The sequence below is a fragment of the Cygnus olor genome, chromosome 13 (genome assembly GCF_009769625.2).
Source record: "Cygnus olor isolate bCygOlo1 chromosome 13, bCygOlo1.pri.v2, whole genome shotgun sequence".
Taxonomy (NCBI): domain Eukaryota; kingdom Metazoa; phylum Chordata; class Aves; order Anseriformes; family Anatidae; genus Cygnus; species Cygnus olor.
Window position 1 is genome coordinate 20,992,714 of NC_049181.1, and position 16,310 is coordinate 21,009,023.

General features: G+C 41.8%; 1 protein-coding gene across 2 annotated transcripts in view; it reads right to left on the reverse strand.

Annotated features, from left to right (window-relative positions):
- GRIA3 (glutamate ionotropic receptor AMPA type subunit 3) overlaps nt 1-16,310 on the reverse strand; it is a 403,275-nt gene that overhangs the window by 338,126 nt on the left and 48,839 nt on the right. For both annotated transcript variants that reach the window (XM_040572878.1, XM_040572877.1), the window contains exon 2: nt 4,174-4,308. The gene's annotated coding sequence lies outside the window, so the exon portion shown is untranslated. The remainder of the gene's footprint in view (nt 1-4,173; nt 4,309-16,310) is intronic.

Here is a 16,310-nt window from a genome sequence, read left to right on the forward strand (position 1 = left end):
TCATAGGTTAGGGTGGGCTTTTTTTCCTGAGATATTGATGGACAGATTATTCATTACACCCAGTTAAACGAGCATTAGAGAAAGACGCCTCCCTCATCACCAAATCATTTCAAGAAAGCTGTATGGCCTGTGTTAGGCAGGAAGGCAGGCAAGATGAAAGCAAGTTCAGACTGGCATGCAGAGTTGGACTGGTACAGAACACACAGGACTAGGAGCTACAGATACTAGTAAAATAAATGGAGAAGGAATTAGTGGAGTAATTACAACATTCAAGCAAGGGGAGGAGGTAGCAGCATGCCAGTGGTAAATGGCACTGTGCCCTTTATGATCAGAGGTGCCCAGTTCACGTTTCCTGCACCAAAGCTCATTGCAGTCATAGACCAAGGGTCGTTCTACAGCCAGCCTCTCTGCACAGATGGTCCCTTGCATCCTTAAGGCTCTGTAGAAATTTATGAAGCTGGATACAGGGCTCAAATATCAGAGCACCTTGAACTACAGAGATCTTTGGCCATAGACTCTAACCAACAGCTCTGCCAGCATCTCTGATATAAAATTCCTTCTAGGTCCCCCACTAAGAGGGCTGTTGAGCCTTTTTGCCTCTACCAAGGTCACTGGACCATGAAACATTTTTGGCCAGGTTCCCCAAAGCAACGAGGCTTACATTGTTGAGCTGTCAATCCATCTTCCACTCAACTCTCAAGCAAACTGTCACCAAACTGATCCTGGAAGTGCTAAAACGTAATTTTTGCAGAACTTGTAAGAATTTAACTAGAGAGGGGATGCATCCCAGTTAATGCCATACCACTAAAACAGTGGCTGAACTAAAATATTACAGGCTGCCTGGCAGCCAGCAGGGAGCCACGAGGCTCTGCACTTCCCCGCAAGCAGCAGCACCGAGTATTGCCAGGAACTATGCTTATTTAAGATACGAAATGGAGAAAGCTAAAGGACAAAACAAAGCTTTAAGAAAATGGCTCAATTTCACTGTTAATGGAACACGCACTGCTAAAGCAGCCTGTTTCAGTGTATTCACATCAGACAAGCAGGTTGTTGGAGTGGCACCTTCTGGAATACAGGATTTCAGGGTCACAGTCAAGACGTTTGAGTTGCTTTTAAGAATCAGGAGTGTGCATATCCCTTCGAGGAGATAATAGAAGGAGACCAGATTTCATTTATAGGATATATTTTAATTTACTCCTATGATGATTTAAATGAGGCAAAAGTATCTTAAAATGATTCTGAAACTCCATTTGCCAAGCTCACAGAGTTCAAACCACTTTCCTTCAATAAACTGGTTATAGCTCTTTTTTAAATGTCATTATATTTAACATTTCTGCTTTGTTTCCTGTAGCATTAATCTCAGTTATTGACAGTCAACAGCCATACTCAAGATGAAAGGAATTTTCTTGCTATGATTTAACGCATTTCACATCCTGATAACTTTTTCTTCATTCCTGCTGTTTTAAACAAAACTAGCTAGAAGCACCATTTCTGTCTTTTACTTACAACTGCTGGCTGATAAAACGGAAACACATCCCAGGGGCAGTTTATAATGTTATCTGTCCCCAGCAATTTTTAAAATGATTAATGATTGTTCAGAGTTATATAATAAGTATGAAAGTTTTGGTGTTCCTAAACAACAATTTCCCCAATTTCTAACAGCCCACTGCATAGACATGACAATGCAATCAGCTGTAAAATTGCTTACAGACAAATACTTAATAAAGGGCTAACAAAGAAGCACTGATATATGTTATCATCATACTTGCATTTAGCTTTACTATTTCTTGTTTGTTGAAAAGAGGCATTTTTAAATGGTGGTTGCAACCCCTAAAGTGCTGTTTAATGAATTTTAACTTTAACACATTCAAAGGAAGGCAAGGAATGAATTTGCTAATGTAAGCTGTTTGTGCCTCCACTTTCCTTGCTTTGTGCCTTGTATCATCTCAGACCACAGTAAATCAGTAGACAAAGGGCAGCATTATATGAAGTATCTTAAGATTTTTTTAAATCCTGCTATGGTTTTATTTGTACTGCACAAGCTTCCCAATATCCCTCTCTCCATGATTTGGCAGCAGTACAGTTCACATCTGGGAGGAGGGACCAGATCTCATTTTTCCTTACAAGTTCCTCAGCCTCTGAGCTTCCATACCTCCATCCCTTTGTTCACCTCAACAGTCCCCCAGCTTATACCTTTGCTTTTAAGCAAGGTGCCAGTGTTACTAAAAGAAATGGAAGGTGTACAACGCAGTTTATACACAGGAAAGCACGGCAATTATTTGTATTGTCATATGCTACACACATACTGCAGCACGCAGCCTACCATACAAGTAGCTTGTTTGGGTAGTGGCGATAGCGTAGCAGAAACCAGCACAGGTTAACTCACTGCAGAGAAGTTGTGCACCAGGACAGCATTGCACCAAGCTAAAAGGGAAAAAAGAAAAACAGTTCCTACCCCAAAACAGTTTATTTTTGTAACACAAGAGGTGGATACAAACAGATGGGAAAGGAGGAGGGAATAAGACGACACTCCGATCAGATCAGCCACCAAAGTGCTGTCAAGTCTTTAGGAGGCAACCTGCCAAAGACGAACTTTAATGAGATTTTTAAGGGGGTGGATGCTCATTAATTTTATGACAAAACACGTAAATATTTAAGGCTTACAAATACAGTTCACTACAATGAATAAAGTGCCTTTCTACTAAGAGGAAATGGAGTGGGTCCCAAAGTAGAAACTAAGCAATTGCTGTTGTCTTAACTAAGAGTAGAAAGAGTGGCTGTGCAACCTGCAAACCCATTCCCCAAATGCATGTGCAGGCCTTGTCCAAACGACTGTGAACAACCCTGATACTTCCTCACCCTCTCTTCTGGAGAGGAAAACATATACGCAAATAAACACAGCCCAGGATGGAATTGGTGGATGGAAAGCAGAACTACCCTGGTTTCCCAAGTGTATCACAGGCAGCTTCCTTACCCATCTTTTTAGTCCTGCTGCCATTCTACAGCCTGGCTCAAACAACGTCAGTGAGGATACAGTTCTTTATGCCATTTCGGTTGTCAGATTACCCAGATGTATCACTACCATGGACAGCAACTCCTATTTTAAAAGCAGTGTTTACAAACCTGATTCCCTTCACTCACTGGAGAAGTTTAACATGCCTAGAACTCTTAGAAAAAGAGATGTAGATTTTATACTTTCTTAATGAAAGGTTTCTACTAGACTTCCAGAAGAGCAGGATTTTTTAGAATCTGAGGTCCTTCAAAAATATAATCTGTTGATTTACAATATAAGTGTTGGATTATTATTATTTTTTTTCAAATTGTAATTTTCAAATATAATGAAGACAATTCTTATTGTAAAATCTAACATGATAGCTAATAGTTTTTCTGTCCAACACAAGGTCATCACTACACACAAAGAAGCAAGATAGATTTGGGGCACTGTTCGCTTAAGGGCTAATTCTCATTCCAAACAATGATTAACAGGAGATCAAAAAAAGAGTGATGTTGTAGAGAGTAAAGCAATTAAATGATAAAACACAAGTGGAAAATGAAAAGCATTTATAGCTAAATGAACATACACCAAGTGACCAATGGTTTCAGGGGATTAGACTCTCATGGTAATAATTATATATTAATATAATCAGCAACAGCAAATATTCACAATTCAATTGAAATGAAATTGCAGCACACAAAACTCTGCATCCTAAAGGACATTCAGTCCATTAAACTAAACTGAAACTTGATACCAATGTATACCCGTTTTTGAAACCATTTTGCTACCTTTACTTGCCTGAACAGCATTTTCAAGCACAAATGAGATCAAGTATGGTTTGAACTGAGGATTTTGCAACTTGGAAAAAAACAAGATATTTATTAGACTTAGACACGGATACCTCTTTTGCCATGCAAATTCATTCCTTTTGAAGCATCCACGACACACAGTTTACATACTACAGCTCAGAGTAAGCAGCTCGGCCTCAGGTTTCCAAATTTTTCATTTTAAGATCAAAACACAAGTGCCCTGTGATTTGCCTGTTCCACAGTAACACTAATCAGAAAGCACTGTGATTGTGAAACCACGGATTAACAGCGTACTGACTTTCAGTTCTAGGTTGACTACAAATGGAGGACCGTTTTCTTCCTTAAACTTAAGACATGCTGCACCCTTACCATGCTATTCATTCATCCTCGTGACAGGTGTGCTCTAGCAAGAAGTGCTGCAGTCAGCTCAGCAGTACACATATCACTGGCAACTTCCTCGGGAAACACCCCTGCACAGGTCCAGGCATCACCAGACCTCACAATCTAAAAGAAAAACAGGAAGAAAAGAATCATTTCAATGTTAGATTACTAAGGAAAACGTGCTCCAGAAAACAGTGTAAGTGGTTCATAAAACAAACTCAATTTATTCTTGTCGGAAAAGAGCAAGGAACAATTTTGTACCTATCTGCCTTTGGGACGAGATCAAACTACACTGCTACAAACTACACAAACTCACACTATATGAGATTGAAAACAAACACCAAAAATATTCCAGTTCTACCTGGACTGAAGTCTATGTTGAACATGGCATTACTACATCCTGTTTAGAGCACGAACTAGGAGCACGGTCCACACATGTGTGTATATACACATACATAGGTCTATATATAAAATCCCGCCTCCAGTTCCTTCATTAAAAAAAAAAATCTGTTAATCTAAAAGTCAAAGCTTTTAACCAACATGCTTCTTGCTTAGGAACTTTTCAGTTAGCTCTAGGATGGGAGTGAAGACTAAGAGCCAACTCACATCATTATTTGCAATGCTGTGCCCTTCAGCCTGTGGTTATTGCCCACTCAGTAGGGACACAGGGGTTAATTAGACTACACTGCAGCTAATCAGGAAAGTCCAAGCTACTAAATACTTCTCATCTGCATGGAAGTTGCATCCAAATGCTAATGATTACAAACTGCTTTTATGAGCACTGAGAAGCTACAGAGCCTAGGATGCAGAGTAAGCAACTCAAAGCAAAATTGGGCCCAACACCCTTCTCATTCATTCTAACAGAAAAAAAATAAATCAATAGAAGGTAGAAATAGAAGCAGAAACCCACTGCTGCTGTCTCCTGTCAGCAGCAGAAAGAGACTCAAGTGGGAGCATAGCAGTGAACACTAGAGGCAGAAGATGAGGCATCAGGGAAAAGGAGGCACAACTTCACTAGCAGACAAGTGTTGTATGAAGATGGCTGACTTAGTCAAGCCCAAAATATTTCCCTTGCTTTTTAAGCAAAGGCAGCATAAAAAAAATGTAACAAAAAACATAAATGAATGAAAATTATGTTCTATGACATCCTGCCCTGTTCCTGGCACTCATTTGTGTATGCCTCATCAGAGCAGACTGGGGCATGACACTCTGATATATCATTATCAAAGGACAAATCCTACTGAGTACAAGTGTCACCGGCACAAGACATCTCCCTCCTCTCTTCTTGAGCAAGTGACAGCAGAACCAGAGTGGTGTTTGCTCATCAAATAGGGCCAAGACGAGGAAATTTGTAGAGACAGTCACAACTGTGAAAGTGGCTTTAAAAACAATATATAACATGGGAAGGGTTGCAACGTAGAGCAGCTCTGGGGAGAGTGGCAGAGGGGTGCACGGCTGCCCCGATGCAGGTGCATTACCGCTGGTGCCATTGCCCCACACCACCTGCTGGCTGCCCTACAAGGGTGATCAAGGAGTGATCAGCTCCTCACCTGCCTCCTCCTGCCCCCAGCCCTGTCCAGAGTGCAGAGTCCCGACCTCGGAGGCTGCCCAAGGTGCTCATAACCCTGCTGCAACCTGTTTTCTGTCCCATCTTTACTCTCACCTTGCCGTTTCCCTCAGATGGTTTCATCCTTTCCTAATCTCTTTCGGCCTTTTCTAATCTCTCCTCGTAGAACACAAGCACGATTCAGTTGTTCCCACCCTAAAGAGCCTGACCTTCAACTATACTTTGCTTTTGCATTTCAACTCATAGCATACTTTTTGCTTACTATTTCTGTACCTCACTTGGCATTTCTCTGCATTTGTTCTAACCAAGACGAATGACTTCACCTTGCTCACATCTCAGGAACACCACTCTGCTCCTGCTGGCCGGTACGTGGTATGCAACTACACTGCTGCTCTTGAAATCTTGTTTCTTCCTCAGTCCTTCTCCTCTCACTTTTTAAGGTAATCCTTTGGTGATCTTAGGCAGATTTTCCTCAGCCACAGATTCTGGCAGGGCTCCATAAACATAACTTTGGCCTTTATTTTTTCCTTCCGTATCACTTTCCCCCAAAGAACACCAGCTGAAAGCTCACAGTTTGTCAGCAAAGAGAGGGAAGTTGAGTCAGAGATCCACTCCTCCGCTCTTTGGTTCTACAAAAGAAATTTATTTGCATTCAGAAGTCTTTGCCCAGCTTTGACTCACTTGTCTGAACATTCTGGCATTATTTCTTCAAGTCAGCACACGGTGATTATATTCAGAAATACAAAACAAGGCTCTCAACTATGGATAGATGGCATGCTAGTAACTTTAAAGTAACTAATGAAGTACCAAAAAAAATTGTTGATGGAATAGGTAGCAGTGTGAATCAACACCTGAGTGACAATGAAATTTCAGAAAAGATTTCTAGCATAGCTTCAAGCTACGAATAAGTAGGAGGGTGCAAGGATGGTCTATTCCCAACTAGTGAACATGTCAAATTTAGTTTTAACAGTAGACAAAATGAACCAGCATTTCAGTGCCTCATTTGCTCTGCATCATGATGTAAACTCATTCAAAAGAACCTTCCCTACTTAAGACTGGGGGGTGTGTAATGAAGCAATTTTCATTTCTGCAGAAAGCAAGGCAAGTTTTAAAACAGGGGGTGGAGGGAAGTCCTTCTGTGTTTCAACTGAAGGGGCATAAAAGCATCATAACAGAGTTAGATGCTGCTGTGAAACCTCCTACAATTAGTGTCTCATCCTCACCGCGAACAGAAGCCATCAGTTCCAGAGGAAGAAACCAAAAACTCATTGACGTCACATCCCTATCTAACAACTATGGAGCGATGAAAAAATAATTCAAGATACAGCTTCTCAAGGAAAGAGAAATCTCTAACTGTGAAAAACAGACAAAGTTCTCTTCATTACACTTAGATGAAAATAGAGATATCTGTGCTTTTGCTCAGCTATCCTGAATCAAAAACAAGATTAAAAACATTTTGTGAAGGTATCAAGAGCTACAGTGGCAGAAAAACCTTGTAATTCAGTTACTGAGCTTATCACAGCAAAAGGATTGGTGAAGCCATATCACTAAGTGTGTTAGGAATCATGAAAAACTACAATGTCTGGAAGTGTTGGGTAATACCCCCCAAAAAAGCAGGATGTAACACTGAATTCGGTCACAGCAAGGCACTGCCAGCTGTCACTGGGTTTATGGGGCTTTTTCCAGAGTCCAGTGCTAGGACACAAGTGGTACTTATCTTCTGCTTTCACAGTGACATGAAAAGTCATCCCAACTTCTCCAACAGACGGGACGCAATATGAGCAGCACTGCCAATCATGCAACTTCAAACTCTGATCTGAGGGCTTTGTGATTTTACCTGGACTTTGCATGGCACTCACTGTCCGGACAAGCCCCTTTAACGGACTCACTGACACACCCCAGGTAACTAAACCCATGCTCAGAGAGCCCACTCTTTAGCTACTTCACTGCTCACAACTATACATGGACAATGATAAATAATGTGTTGATTTTTCTTTACACTTGCTAGTGTGACAAATGGCAGTCCTAACTCAGCAATATTCCTCATTGGGAATGAATTGCAAATTCAGACTGACTTCATCACTAACACAAGAGAACACTGCTTGCATTTTGGTCATCAAATCTAACAGACATTTTCCCAGGACTGCAGCAAACAAATTAGATCAAGGTCCCATTTACAGAAGATGACACCTTTTCAGCAAAGGAAATGGAAAGGACCTATTTTTGCTGAGGCAGGAGCATTAACACTCATTCAGTAATGTGCAGCTCAGGACCATGAGCTAAGAAACACGCAAAGTTTAACTAGAGATTGAACACAGCTTTGAGCTTGCAATGCTTTTCCTATCTCAATGAACTTTAAAACAGAACCAACTTTTTGGTACACTTCCCATCTAGCAAAATAAGCAAGGATGTCTAATTAAAGAAACATTTTCATTTTCCTCCAAAATCTACCCAAAATACATGTTTTTCCTGCCAACGTGATTATTATGAAAGATAAGAAGAACTTAGGCTCAGGCTCAACAAAGCTCCACATATGTAAGTTCCTGGCTTATTCCATCAGACAACTCAGAAACCAAAGTACAGATTTAGTTCGGCAGCACAACAAAGTATCTTGGTATCATTTGTGACACAATTGTTACTCCGACTGTAGGAAGCGCTAAGGTTATTAATAATAATCACCAATTCATTCCATTTCTTTTAGACTCAATGCCTAAGAATGGCTTCAAAGTGATGCTATAACAAAGATTTTAGGCTTCTTTAGATATTTGCTTTGCTAGAGAGTTCAGAGCTATGTAAGTCTAAACATTCAACAGAAACCTCCTCAAGGAAAGCTTGCATGCAGACTCTGAACAGAGTTTAGCAATGCTTGAATAAAGTCTGGAGCTCTCACCAAGACTGCCAAGCTCCCCAGGGCTGAATTGCACCCACTGCTTTCCCTCCCACGAGTACTGTATCCACAACCTAAGAATTCAGAGAAACTGCCTGAGGAACGTGTCAAACATCCTTGCTTTCTTTTTTCAATACTGGTACTCTGAGAAAGGGGACCTCTTCAGCAAGAGGACTTCATATCTGACACTCTGACACTCCCGTTCCCATTTAAAGCATAAAGAAATTTTGGCTGTCTTCGTGGAAGCTAAGCTAGATTCAGTTCACTCTTATTTTCCCCTTGGTTTGCTGGTAGCTCTCTTCAACCTCACAGAAGCTGGTGGCACACACTGCAAGTGCAAGGGCAATACTGCCTGTCTGAGAGCAGATCTCTAAACACAGCACTTCCATGATTGTACTGTAAAGGACTGAAGAAGATTTCTTGTTGAATCCTCGGTTTCCTCACAAACAGATCAAATAAAAAGTAAAAAATATGAAAAGAGAAATGGCATGGGCCAGGAGACAGCCATGCCCTTAGCTGCTTGCATAGAACTTCCTGATAGCAAGCGGACAGCAAGTCAGAAGTGCAGTAACGCTTCAGCATGTGAAGAACAGACACACCTCTCTCTGCACACACACGCAAATTATACAAAGCCCAGGGACTATTTAAACATCAAGGTTGGCTCAGACGTGCAATGTTCTGAAAGTATTCTGAGCCCTCTAGCGATGGAGAAAATTAGTGACCTGGCCGCTCTGCTCCTGGGAGTAGGAAAATATTTCTCACTACACTTAAAGATGAAGCGATGATAACACTTTGCTGACTCCTTAAGCAAGCAACATCTTTGTATTTGTTTGATCTACAAAACCTAAATTAGCTGAGCCATATATGAAAAGTGTAGAATTTATTAAACAACTTTTCCCTTATTTTATTTTGATCTTAGAGATTGTATTCCTTTTGGGAAGCGTTATGACCCTATTACTACCCTACTTGCTACCCTTACTTACATCTATTAATTGTTTATGAATTTCTAGAATGTCATTTCTTCCGATAGCATTGCACATCTTCTCAGAGTACTTCAGCTAGCCACGTGAAAGTAACAAATTGAGTGAAGATGGGAGCTGGCCACACAAACTTGGAAACAACACAGATTAACAAAACAACAGCTATTTTCTTCTTCTCCTGTTTTTCTAGCTTTTGACCTTAGTCAAAATGAAGTAGATCATTTTCCTTTCAAATATTCTTGAGCAAAACAACCCTCCTGCCAAGAGCTTCTGTCAACCTGCAGCATTTCCCATCACCTAATACCAGCATATGGTAAATCCTGGTCCGTAGGAAAGATTTTCTCTGTTGCTTTAAGCTGGTCTAGGCAGCATTCATGGGCTCATGGGACCCCTGGGAGCCCAGGGACCCAGAGCAGACAGAAGGACACAGCCAGGACATCTGCCTGCCGCCAACAGCCGGAGCAAGCCATGTCTGCCCCAGAGATGCCTGTGCAGCATCCTACATCCCAATACCTTTGGCAGGCTACAGAAAGGTGCTCCGAGAAGACTTTTGTTTTTTAAATGCTAACTGCTCTAATTTCTCATGGTAACCACCACATCGTACTTCTGAGAACCACATTTAATCCCTCCTATAAAAGTTAAGGCCATGATTTTCCCGAAGGTAGGAAAATCCATTGCATTTTAAATGCAGAGAGTGAGGCTCAGAGATGCACCATGTAAAAAATAAATAAATAAATCTGCTCCTTGAAAACAAGTTTTCAGCTCATGCACACTGGTAAAAGACCCCTGCTCCACGCTAGGGGACAGGGATGCTCTGGTCCACAGCCAGAGCCCCACAAGTTCCTCCAAAGTCAGTTTCATTAGCTGAAGGTTTTTTTGGCAGCTCAGTTTTGGAGTTAAGTAGCTACCACTGAAGTCTCACTTAAGCATTCCGTTTAATCTGTCCCAATGCGATTAGGAGCACACATTTGAGTGGAAGTCAGTGGACTCCTGCTGAAAAGACTTCTGAAAATCCCTGTATGAGACTTCAAAAAGAGCCAAGATATAAGTACTTGAGATTGGGGTGGGGAACACTTTTGGCCCAGGCAACATTGCTAGCAACAGCTCAATTAATAAAGGAGTAACTGCTAATATTAAATTCATATATATGTATATATATAGATAGATAAAAAGTGCTTCTTGGGATATTTTTAGTTAATTCACACAACATGAAGTGCACCCCAGTAACTGTTAAGAATACAAGGATACTGACCCTTTGAATATTTTTGTTATTTCCAGACTAACCCGTGTAAAATAGACTTTGGTCAGATGCTATAAAATATCGCTGTGCATTCCTTTTAGAGCACCCTTGAGGACAACTTCATGTGTGTAAGCAAACACTTCTCCTGGCTAGTCCTTGGTGGTACTAAAAGAAGCTGCCATTAACCACCTGGAAAAAGAGAATGATTACCTGTTTATACTAGACCTCATTAATTAGCAACACTGCTGAAACACTGCTGATATAAACACTTAAATGCTAAGCACTAAAAACAAAGAAAAAAAAAAAGCAAACATAAAAAGGAGTAAGATGCCTAGCATGTGAGGTGGACTATGTGCTGTGCCTGTTACCACAAAGAAGTACTGCAACGAAATAGGATGTTAAATTAGTTTCAAGAGACTGCAGTGATGCATGAAATTATTTCTCATGCCATGCTGCATAGATCCTTTCCCCACGGGAATGCAAACCTTCAGAGATAGCCACAGAAAAAGGACTGCTCAGAGGGGCTGCTAAAATCGAGTTTCCTAAAGACATGGGGCATGTGAACTTCACTAACTGCTTTACTCCTGAAACCCCAGTTTAAAGTATCAATAGTAGTGGATTTAAGTTTAGATCAGCTTCCATGAATAGTTTTCTGGATTTCTTTCCTGCAGCACCACACTGCATGGCTAGATTTCCAATCTATATCAGAACTTTAACTCATTTTCTATATTGCTACTGTACTGAAGGGTCAGGCAGAAACATGTTTGTTCCACAACCAGAAGGCAGTAACAAAATGAAAGCCCATCAAGAAGAGAACATTAAAACCACCTCTCAGCAAGTATTATGAATGTCTTTTCACATTGTTTTACTGAAGGAAAAACCTGCACACTTGCCTTGTTCTTGATGCAAGCTGCTCTTACAGCGTAGGCAACGTACTGTAGGGAGAAGTGGGCAGCTGCTCGCAGGAACAGTCACTATTGAAACGCAGAAGGAAACAACCACCTCCAGGATCTCCCCACAACAGCCCAACACAATTTGAAACACCAGGGCAGGAGGAGAGCTGCAGGTCCAAAGGGTGACCACAGTGAGAGGCAATGCACAGCAGCACAAGCTGGTCAAGAGCCAGGACTTCGTGGTCCTGCTCCCCATCCTCCCACGATGCCTCTGCTCTGCAGCTCAGGTTTTCTTGCACTCTGCTGCCAGGACTGCAACAAGATCACAAACCCAAAGCACACGCATGCACACACACATCCCTATCAAATGTAACAGCGCTAGGCTGCAAACACCCAAGTAGACCTGTGCTGATATCTTTGATAGCACTGGGCTGTGCTTGAGCTTACGTCTGGCTGGATGCTTGCATGCTGATTTCTGTTGCCCAGTACAAATACACCCTTGCCTCTCCTGCTAGCCTGAACCCTTGCTGTGCCAATGCTCACTTCTCTATAACTTCTGGTATTCTGACCGCCAGTATTTGAGACAATTTTCCTTATCAAAACCATTTTCAGCATTGTTACACACTGTCCTTTTCCATTGCTGTTTCCAGACATGAACAAGACCCCTTTTTGGCACAGGTAACAATAACATAACAGCCTCAGCAATCAGATCTGAGTAGCTATTTCTTCTAGGAACTGTTGTCACATTTAGCAAAAAAATATGACCCCTCAAATGAAGCAGGAAGAGAGAATTGAAGCTTTTATCCTCCCCATTGGACTAAGCTGACACACAATCCAAGACATCCTTTTTTTTTTTTTTTCTCCTGCACCTGCAGGACAGTTGTTGATCAAATGTAAATCAATTCTTGGCCAGGTGTTAACTACACATGGAGCAACGATCCCAGCTGTCTTGATGCCACCTCTCTGTGCAGAAATTGCGTTCTCAGTGAAGCTAAGGCCACTCCAAGTGAGAAAATAACCAAACAGGATCTATACAAGTAGAATAAGTTAGATTGAGGGCAGCCCTGAGGCTAGGCCTAATCAAAGGGTGTTTTGATGCCCCATGTTCCTGCACAGCCTTGTAAAAGTAGGGCACGGCAGTAGCCTAGAGGCTGGGGGAATTGAGGGGATGCAGTCCAGATGGTCCTTTGGGCAGGCAACTGGTTTTAATGGACTAGGAAATGAGCCAGCAAAGCTCCAGGTCAGTCAGGAATCGTCCAACAGCAAACTGAGCCCAAGAGACCAGAAGAGAAATAAAATACAGGAAAAGCAGAAGGCTCCTTGCAGCACTACGGATGCATGCTGAACGCTCAGAAATTCAAGGTATATTTTGGAACATCCGTAAAGTCTGATGAAGATTGAGGATTTGGGCTATATAGCACTGCCTTTCAGAATCTACAAGAACTCAGAGCTAAAGGGTGAAATTCAGATTAAATCCACCTGTTAACACAGATAAAGCTGACGGCTCAGATCAAAGGATCTGAGTAGTGAAAGAAAGTCACCAGTTACACTAGCCTTTTTACATCCTCTTATCTGTTTGTTTTTTTTGTTTGTTTGTTTGTTTTTTAATTCCTCATTCTAAACAATCTCCAGCATGGCTAGACCTCAGGAGTCCCTTCACCATTACCTTTAAAGGTTTTACAATGCTAATTAATAAACTCATCCACTTAACTCTATTATTATAACCAAGATGGAATAATCTTTTAGGAAAATAGCAATATTAAGCGACAATCATGAGAGATTCACTTCTAAAATATTCCTTAATGTCTGACAAACTCTCAGACACTATGACTGGCTAGGCAGTCACTCACATTGTGCTCAGCTTGGATATTTACCCAGTTAAAGCTCCTGTTCTCCAGTAGCCCATTTTCCAATTTTGAGCAAGATGCAAGTGATTCAATTCTCCTTTCACAGAATCACAAACCTTCTGCAGAGCACAGAAGAATACCTGCTCTGAATATTTTCCTCACTGCACATGGCCAACGACTTACAGAAAACTAAGAACGTGCCATCTTGCCAGGGAATCAGGAAAGGGTCAAATTGGAACTAGGTCAGTCTCCATTTAAACCTACCAAGTTTCCAATTCAGAGGAAAGGTTTAGACCAATCAACCCCATATTCACCAGCAACACAGCTGAACACAAAGAAGGCTACTGGCACAAAATCACTTGCATTTCATTAGTGCTCCCTGGAACTCTCTGATAAAACTGGATATCCTCTAACATAAAGTGTTTAGGCACGATAGCATAACACACACACACACTACACAACTCCACTAATGACTCCGTCCCTGAAACCTCTCACAGATTTTTAAGAAATTCAAGCCAGCTGTTGAAGTCACCCAATACTGATGCAAATTCAGAGGACCTGTTCCACTATGTTCCTCTATGTTCCACTTTCTCTACTGCTAGAGAGTAAAATTCGGAACCTCACAGTGACGTTGCAAAGGAAAGCAAAACATTTGCAGTGTTACAGCAGTATTTCACAAAGACTTTAGGCCTCATTGTGTTCTGCAATAAAAAGTGGGAGAGTAATTAGTAACTTTTTTTTAATGGAAATTTAACCAAAATTATAATATAGCATATAATATTTTGAAGTGTTCATCCTTAGCGAACCACCTAGAACCTAGTGTAATGAAAAAAGGTTTCATCTACAGCATTTTTGACAGCACTGCGAGTGGGCCTAGTCCTCGCTGCGCAACAGAAATGGTCCTGCTTACATTGGAAGCAGGTATCAAATGTGGATTTTGTTTTTAAATACTTAATACCCAAAAAAGCCTTCCAGGCACAAGCAAGTCTTCTATACCTTGTTCTTTGAACGAATGGATGACAATGCCTCTCCTTCTAAAGTGGAGATTGTACAAAAACCTTCACCCTGGAAGGCCTGAACTTGCCTCCGAGGTTTTCACTCTAAGACTTTGCCATCTAGTTATTTAAAGCAAACAACTAAAAACCTCAGGGAAAAAAAACTGATGTGATGAAAACCCATGTAATAACTGCTTATACAATTCTGTGCAAAGAAGCAACTATTACTGTTACTAAGAAACATAAGTTGAGATATGCTGAGCAAGCTCAGGCACCAGGTAAGCAGTATGATTTAGGAAGTCAATAAAGCATCAAACCCTATTCAAAAACTAGCTTATCATTGGCAAAGGCCAAGTAAAGCTTTTCAGAACACCACTCCACATGATGTCTACAGATGCATATCTCAAGAAGTCATGGATTTTTGTTCTTCAAGACAAGCTCTAAGCTTGTGTGAAGAGGGTGATAAACGAGTTAAAAGCTGAAAGCAGCCAGAGAACTGAGATGCAAGGTTCTTCGAGGAGCTGTTAGAGTTATGCCAGCAGCTTTTGCCAAACACAAGCACAATTAGCCAAAGTGAAACTGCGAAAGTCTGCAGGGAGATAGAGATGGAAGGGGCTCTTCAGATCTCATGTCTGAATGGTGAGACAGCACAAAACAGGAGGGGCATGCAGCAGAGAAGAAAAAGCAAGACCACTGAGCAAAAAAGAACATGAGAACAGAGGGTAAATGGGTCAGAAACATAGTAAGAAAAACAGGTCAGTGAACATACAGGACTTTTCCAAACACCGAGGATGTATCCCATAGAACATAAGAGAACAAGGCATCAATATGATAGCATACTCGAGAGGAAAGCAAAGCTATATGGAGGAGATAACTGGTGGCAGGACAAGAGCAGATGCTCTCCCTCAAGGACAGTGGGGACAGTTTGCAGGCTCACAGAAAACACTGTTAGGAGGGCTCTGCTTTGGTTGCAGGCAGAGGGCAGGGCTGTCAGGCTTACTTGAGCACTCTTTGGTAATCGTACCATGGATGTAGATGCAGATAGATATCATGGAAAAAAAAGAGCTAGCTCCATCTTAGTGCAGAGTTTGCAGAGCTCAGTAGTAATTACTGGGCATAAAGGGGGAGCAGAATCACACTGCAGCAAAAAACCAGCACTAACCTACCTTCGTGTTAGCACAAACACAAACTTGGAACTGTTGATCTCAGGAGTGGCAGCACCCAAGCACAAGCTTAGAAGAACACATTAATGGAGAGAGAATTACTAAGCTTTAAAGGGAAAAGCACTGCATAAAGTAGCAGCAGAGGAAGTAAAAGTCCCGACACTCGTTTCACTGAAAGCACACGGTTTAGCAAACACACCAGTACTGTTTCACTCATGGCTCTCCCCAGGAGCCACTCTCCTTTTCTTCCTCGGGGACACGTTTCAAGCCAGCATTCCTCCCCCCACCCAAACACACAAGAAAGCAGCACCATGCTACAGAACCCCTAGGCAGCAGTTTGCATACAAACACCAGGGTATTTGGGAACCCACTGGTGCGCATCTCAGCTCCCACTCTGAAGGCAGGCCGCAGCGAGGCTCCCATGTCACCGCAGCAGCACGTGGCCTGCAGGAGCCCCAGGAGGGAGCAAACAGCCCCCGAGCTGCCAGGGCTGGTGTCCCCTGCTGCTCTGGGGTTCTGCTGCACCCACTGACACCCAGGGCCAGTAGCTACT